The sequence below is a fragment of the Macaca nemestrina genome, chromosome 20 (genome assembly GCF_043159975.1).
Source record: "Macaca nemestrina isolate mMacNem1 chromosome 20, mMacNem.hap1, whole genome shotgun sequence".
In the NCBI taxonomy this organism is placed as follows: domain Eukaryota; kingdom Metazoa; phylum Chordata; class Mammalia; order Primates; family Cercopithecidae; genus Macaca; species Macaca nemestrina.
In genome coordinates, this window is record NC_092144.1 from 44161956 (window position 1) to 44169113 (window position 7158).

A 7158-nucleotide genomic window follows, 5' to 3' on the forward strand; every position below is an offset into this window, starting at 1 on the left:
CTGGAGTGCAGTGGCATGATCTCAGTTCACTGGAACCTCCATCTCCTGAGTTCAAGCCATTCTCCTGCCTCAGCATCCCGAGTAGCTGGGATTACAGGTACCCACCACCACACCCGGCTAATTTTTGTCTTTTTAGTAGAGACAGGGTTTCACCATGTTGGTTAGGCTGGTCTGTAACTCCTGACCTCAAGTGATCTGCCAACCTTGGTCTCCCAAAGTGCTGGGATTATAGGCGTTAGCCACTGTGCCCAGCATGACTTAGGTTTTAACAGGATCATACAGCTTGCTAGAGGCACAACATAGAAGCGGGGATGCCCATCATGAGGCTACAGCCCTAGTCCAGATGGCAGTGCAGGGGGTGAGAGGAGGATTTTGTATAGATTTCAAAGTATTATTTGCTGTTGCATTCAGTAATACATACACGGATGAGAGAGAAAAAGTGGCCTATGGAGTTACCATTCTAGGCTAGAGAAAGGTTTTAGTCATCATCAAAGTGTACTTGTCATTGTAGTCATAGAAAAGGACTGCTTGTGGGGAATTCCAAAAAGGGGAAAATAAGAAAGGAAAACAAAAGGCATAACAGACCCCTTGGAACATGTATTTGGGATTATTGGCTGTGCATGTGGAAAACAAATGCTGAGACCCTGTCTTCGTCCATTTTGTGTTGCTATAAAGGAATATCTGAGGCTGGGCAATTTATAAAGGGGTTTATTTGGCTCACAATTCTGCTGTCTGGAAAGTTCAAGATTGGGCTCCTGGGCTAGGCGAGGTGATTCATTCCTGTAATCCCAGCACTTTGGGAGGCCAAGGTGGGTGAACCACTTGAGGTTCGAATTTCGAGACCAGCCTGGCCAACATGGCGAAACCCCACCTCTACTAAAAATACAAAAATTATCCAGGTGTGGTGGTGTGTGCCTGTAATTCCAGCTACTCGGGAGGCTGAGGCAGGAGAATCACTTGAACCCGGGAGGCGGAGGTTGCAGTGAGCCAAGATTGTGCCACTGCACTCCAGCCTAGGTGACAGAGCAAGATTCTGTCTCAAAACAAACAAACAACAAACAAACAAAAAAAAGACTGGGCTTCTGATGAGGGCCTCGAGCTGCTCCCACTCATGGCGTAAGGCAAAGAGAAGCCTGCATCACATGGAGAGAGAGGAAGCAAGAGAGAGTGGGGAAGTGCCAGGCTTTTTTGGTACAAATTTAGGGAGTGTAAGTGCAGTTTTGTTACACAGATACATTGCACAGTGGTGAGGTCTAGGCTTTTAGTGTAGCCATCACCTGAATAGGGTGCATTGTACTCATTAAGTAATTTCTTATCCCTTACTCCCTTGCCACCCTCCCACTCTTCAAAGTCTCCAATGTCTATTATTCTACACTCTGTCCATGTGTACCCATTATTTAGCTCCCGGTTTTTAGAAAATGTGGTATTTGACTTTCTGATTCTGTTTCACTGAAGATAGTGGCCTCCAATTCCATCCATGTTGCTGCAAAAGACATGATTTCTATTATTTTTTTTTTTTTGGCTGAGTAGTATTCTGTTGATATGCGCGCACACACACACACACACACACACACACACACACACACACACACACATATATTTTCTTTATCCAGTCATCCACTGATAGACACCGAAGTTGGTTCCCTATCTTTGCTATTGTGAATAGTGCTGTAATAACATATGAGTGCAGGCATCCTTTCGATATGATTTCTTTTTCCTTTCTTTTTTTTTTTTTTTTTTTTGAGATGGAGTTTTGTTCTTGTTGCCTAGGCTGGAGTGCAATGGAAAAATCTCCACTCACTGCAACCTCCGCCTCCTGGGTACAAGTGATTCTCCTGCCTCAACCTCCCGAGTAGCTGGAATTATAGGGATGTGCCACCACCCCCAATTAATTTTTTATTTTTAGTAGAGATGGGGTTTCTCCATGTTGGTCAGGCTGGTCTCAAACTCCCAACCTCAGGTGATCCACCCGCCTCAGCTTCCCAAAGGGCTGAGATTACAGGCGTGATTGCAATCAAGTGCCTGGCACTTTTTGATATGATTTCTTTTCCTTTGGGTAGATACTCAGTAGTGGGATTGCTGGATTGAATGCTATTTCTAGTTCTTTGGGAAATTTCCATATTGTTTTCCATAGAGGCTGTGCTAATTCACATTCCCATGAACAGTGGCCCCTTTTACCACTGTTTTTTAGTTTTACCAAAACCAGCTTTTTGTGGGAGTAAACAGAGTGAGAACTCACTCACCCCTAAGGGAGAGCATTAATCTATTTTTGAGGAATCTGCCTCCATGACCCAAAAACTTTGAGAACTTTGGGATCAGATTATAACATGTGGTTTGGAATCAAATTATAACATGTGGTTTTGGAGGAAAACATCCAAGCCATGGCAGACACCCCAAACACTCACTAAAACTCAGACACCAGATTTTTTAAAACAAAATTATGAATGCTTTAGAACAAAGTAGGATAAATTATGAGAATCTGTTACAGCTTTGGAATATGAAGGCATTCTTAATATTGAAAGATCATAAGATAAAATATTGAGAAATTGAACGCCACTGAGTTTTAAAATCTTTTAAAAAACAAAATGCAGAGATGAAAGATAGATTTAGAACTTCTGTTCATCATAAGATACAATTCAGAAAATGAATACTTAAGCTGTCAACTGTGCAAAAACATTTGCAAACATATCTCTAACAACATAGTGTGAGATATATGAAGATATATGAAGAGTTCCGACAACTAAATAACAAAATCCCAAAGCCTCTAATAAAAGTGGGCAGAACATTTGAACAATGCCTTTACAAAAAGTGATTCATGAATGTTCCAACAACATTCTGGGAATCATGCTTGCAAACCTTTCTGACTAATGAAGCTGAGCATCTTTTCATGTGCTTATTGGCCATGTGCACGTTATCTTTGAGGTTTCATTTTTAAGTCAATTTAGGTAACCTTTTCTATCACTTGCAGCCTAGAGTCCTAACTGATTCAGGAAGTATGTTTCATCTCAGAGAAAGAGTTTCCATGTTCTCTATCTCTTGTAAACAGGTATTCTTCAAGAAACTTTACAATATAACACTCATACACAGAAGTGTACAAATCATCTGTCTATTCCTCAATATATTTTTGCACAATGAACAAACCTATATAATCTAGATCAAGAAGAAAAACACAGACACCTCAGAATCAACCTCATGCTCACTCCTAGTCAATAGGCCCCCTCCCAAACTTTTAACGTTATAGATGAGTTTTGCCTATTTAAAAACTTTATATAAATGGAACCCTACCATGTGTCCTGTGTGTGGCTGTGTCTTTTCATTCAGCAGTTTGTAAAATTCATCCATGCTGTTGCTTTTAGCAGCACTGTGTTCTTTTATACTGCTGTGTGATGTTCCATTGAACAAATATAATTTATCCATTCTATTATTGATGGATGTTTGAATGGACTTAGTTTTTGGCTATTAGAAATAATAATGCTGCTGTGGCTGGGTGTAGTGGCTCATGCCTGTGATCCTAGCAGTTTGAGAGAACGAGGAGGGAGGATTGCTTGAGACCAAGAGTTCAAGACTAACCTGGCCAACATAGTGAGACCCCCATCTCTATTCTTTTTTAAAAAAAGAAATAATGCTGCTGTGAACATTCATGTATATGTTTTCAACTACTTCTGAGGTAGGACGCAGGACTTGGCTCCAGAGGTGGGGCTTGGACACTGAAGCAAATTGAGGACTAGCTAAAACAGCGTCAGGGTAGAAGCAGCTTTCCATCAGACACACCCACCAGTGCGCCATGTCAGTTTACCATTGTCATGGCAACATGCAGGAATTACTGCTCCTTTCCATGGCATTGACCCAATGACCCGGAAGTTACTACCCTTTTCCTAGAAATTTCAGCATAAACCACCCCTTAATCTGCATGCAATTAAAAGTAGATATAAATATGACTGCAGAACTGCCCTGAGCTGCTGCTCTCTGTGCATTGCCCATAGGGTAGCCCTGCTCTGCCGGAGCAGTCACGGAGCTGTAACACTGGCTCTTCAATAGAGCTGTCTTCCTCCACCACCAGCTCACCCTTGAATTCTTTGCTGAGTGAAGCAAAGAACCCTCCTAAGCTAAGCCCCAATTTGGGGCTTGCCTGCCCAGCATCACTTCCAATATCATGGAAATTTTCAGTGATGCCTACTATGAGGTTTATTGCTTAACTTTTCACATTTAGGTCTGTAATTCTCCTGTTGATGTGCATGTCTTTTGTAGATTTATTTTGTGTTTATTGATGCTACTATAAATCCTCCGAAGGGATTTACCTTTGGAGGTAGCTAAAGGCAGCTAGGATGGGAAAGCACACTTTATTCCTGAGATTAATGTCATGCCATGTTTCACTCTTTTTGAAGGCTGGATCTCTCCTGTTATCCCTATTTCTGGGATATTGGCTTTCAGACGTTTTACATGAAAGCCTGAGTATTTATTGGGGACCCTCTTCACTAGCAGGTCCTGACTGAATTTTTTTCTCACCAGCCCCTGAAATTGCTGAAAAGCTCTTCTCAGCTTCTCTGCCTTAGAGCCACAGTTTTCTTTTTTTTTTTTTTTTTTTTTTTTTGAGACGGAGTCTCACTCTGTCACCCAGGCTGGAGTGCAGTGGCCGGATCTCAGCTCACTGCAAGCTCCGCCTCCCAGGTTCACGCCATTCTCCTGCCTCAGCCTCCCGAGTAGCTGGGACTACAGGCGCCTGCCACCTCGCCCGGCTAAGTTTTTGTATTTTTAGTAGAGACGGGGTTTCACTGTGTTAGCCAGGATGGTCTCGATCTCCTGACCTCGTGATCCGCCCATCTCGGCCTCCCAAAGTGCTGGGATTACAGGCTTGAGCCACCTCGCCCGGCCAGAGCCACAGTTTTCTATGTAGTATTTCAGAAGTCATTTATGAATCAGTAACAGTTTAAAGTGGAAAAGAAGTACCTGAGTCAGGCTCATTTCTTAACACTTCCTCTTCTGTCTCCCTAAGAAACTGGACCTTCGTAGTTAACACTTGATGCTCTCAAACAGGTGTTTTAAAGAATATGCAGCTTGTCTAGATTTTCCTGCAGGAGAGTTGATCTGATAACTAGCTTATCTGTCATTTCTGGAAGTGAAAACAGTGGCATATTGTGAAATTTATAATTGTTCCTTTAGGGAAAAATAAAATTTTAATTTGTAGTCTTTATTGATTTGCATGCTGTAAACGCTCTCACCATGGCTGATTTTGAGTAACCAATGTGACATCATTGAACACACAGTGGAGAATATCACATGCTGGTACAGTCAAGCTCTGACACACCGAAGAGTTGATATCTCATCCGGGGTGATTTTGTTCTATCTTCTCCAGTACACGTCAAGGTTATGGAAAATGGTTCCTATTCTATTCCATCAATATCCCCATGCCCAGGTGTTGAGGACCCCACCCTCTGCCTGAGTGTTTGTATATGAGGGCAGTTTATGAGTTAATGGGGTCATTGGAATGATGCCTGGCATTGACATTGTGAAGAAGTGAAAAGGTTGTATGAACTTGGAAGGAAAGGCAGAAAGCTGCAGTTTTGTACATTTTCTGCTGAAAACAAATTCCTGTTGACCTATAGGGAAAGGAAGGGGGAGAAGTACAAAGTTGAACTTCTAGATCTTAGCTTTTTTGGTTCTAATTTAGGTGACAGTTATAGTTATTGTTATATTTTTGTGGAATTTGTTCAATCAGCAAGCACACAAAAAAGTATTAAAGAAGATAAAACTTCATTATGCAATATCCAATTAGCCAGGTGTGGTGGTGCACCACCTGTATCCCAGCTACTTGGGAGGCTGAGGCAGGAGGATCACTTGAACCCAGGAGGCAGAGGTTGCTGTGAGTTGAGATCGCGCCACTGCACTCCAGCCTGGGCAACAGAGCGAGACTCCATCTCAAACAAACAAACAAAAAAAGGAAACAGTTTTGAAAGACAGGATTCTTCGGATGTTTTAAAGAATATTTAATGCAGCTTTTCTAGATTTTCCTGCAGGAGAGTAAATATTCATTTTAGATACATACACCATGGAAGGTTGAGTTATAAGCTGGCCCCCATATCTCTGTTTTCTGCTGCACAAGTCCTGTATCAAGCCCTCCCCTTTAGTAAGTCATGTCACAGGTGAGCAGCAACTATCTGGGCCAGTGGCACAGGCGCAAAAGAATATACCAAGACAGTTGTAGGTAAAGAAAGGCAGATTTATTAGAGAAAGTAGGAAAATGTGTTACCAGGTTGCAATGGCCAGAATCAGCAAAAGAGGTGCTGACTTCCAGGAGACAAAGGCTTGCTGAGGATTCTATAGAGTGGAACTTGGGCTGACTGAAAACAAGGTGACAGGCTAACTTGCATTTTTCTGTCAACTGAGGTGTCTGATAAATTGAGGGTTTGATGGCAAGCAAGAAGTTTGTGAGTTATGCACATTATCTGTGCAGGAGGACAATATGTCCTGGGCTATAAAGAAAAGCAGACCTGTAGCTTATCTGCTTCCTCTTTCTGTTCCTACGTCCTGGACCATGAAGGAAGGCAGACCTGTAGCTTATCTTGCTTCTCTGCTTTATCTCTTTGCTTCCCCCTGGTCCTGCCAGCCTGAATCCTTTTCCCTAATTACGACTCCACTAGAATTAGGGAGAGATAATACTCATTTTCATAATGTACTGGAGAAGACAGAACAAAACCACCCGGGATGAGATATCAACTGTTTGGTGCGTCAGAGCTTGACTGTACCAGCATGTGATATTCTCAACGTTGTGTTCAATGATGTCACATTGGTTACTCAAAATCAGCCATGGTGAGAGCATTTACAGCATGCAAATCAATAAAGGCTACAAATTAAAAATTTATTTTCCCTAAAGGAACAGTTACAAATTTCACAGCATACCACTGCTTTCACTTCTGGAAATGACAGGCTAGTTATCAGACCGACTCTCCTGCAGGAAAATCTAGAAAAACTGCATAAAATATTATTTAAAACATCTGAAGAATCCTATCTTTTAAAACTGTTTCCGTTTTTTGTTTGTTTGTTTGTTTTTTGTTTTTGTTTTTTTTGAGATGGAGTCTCGCTCTGTTGCCCAGGCTGGAGTGCAGTGGCGCGATCCCAGCTCACTGCAACCTCTGCCTCCCAGTTCAAGTGATCCTCCTG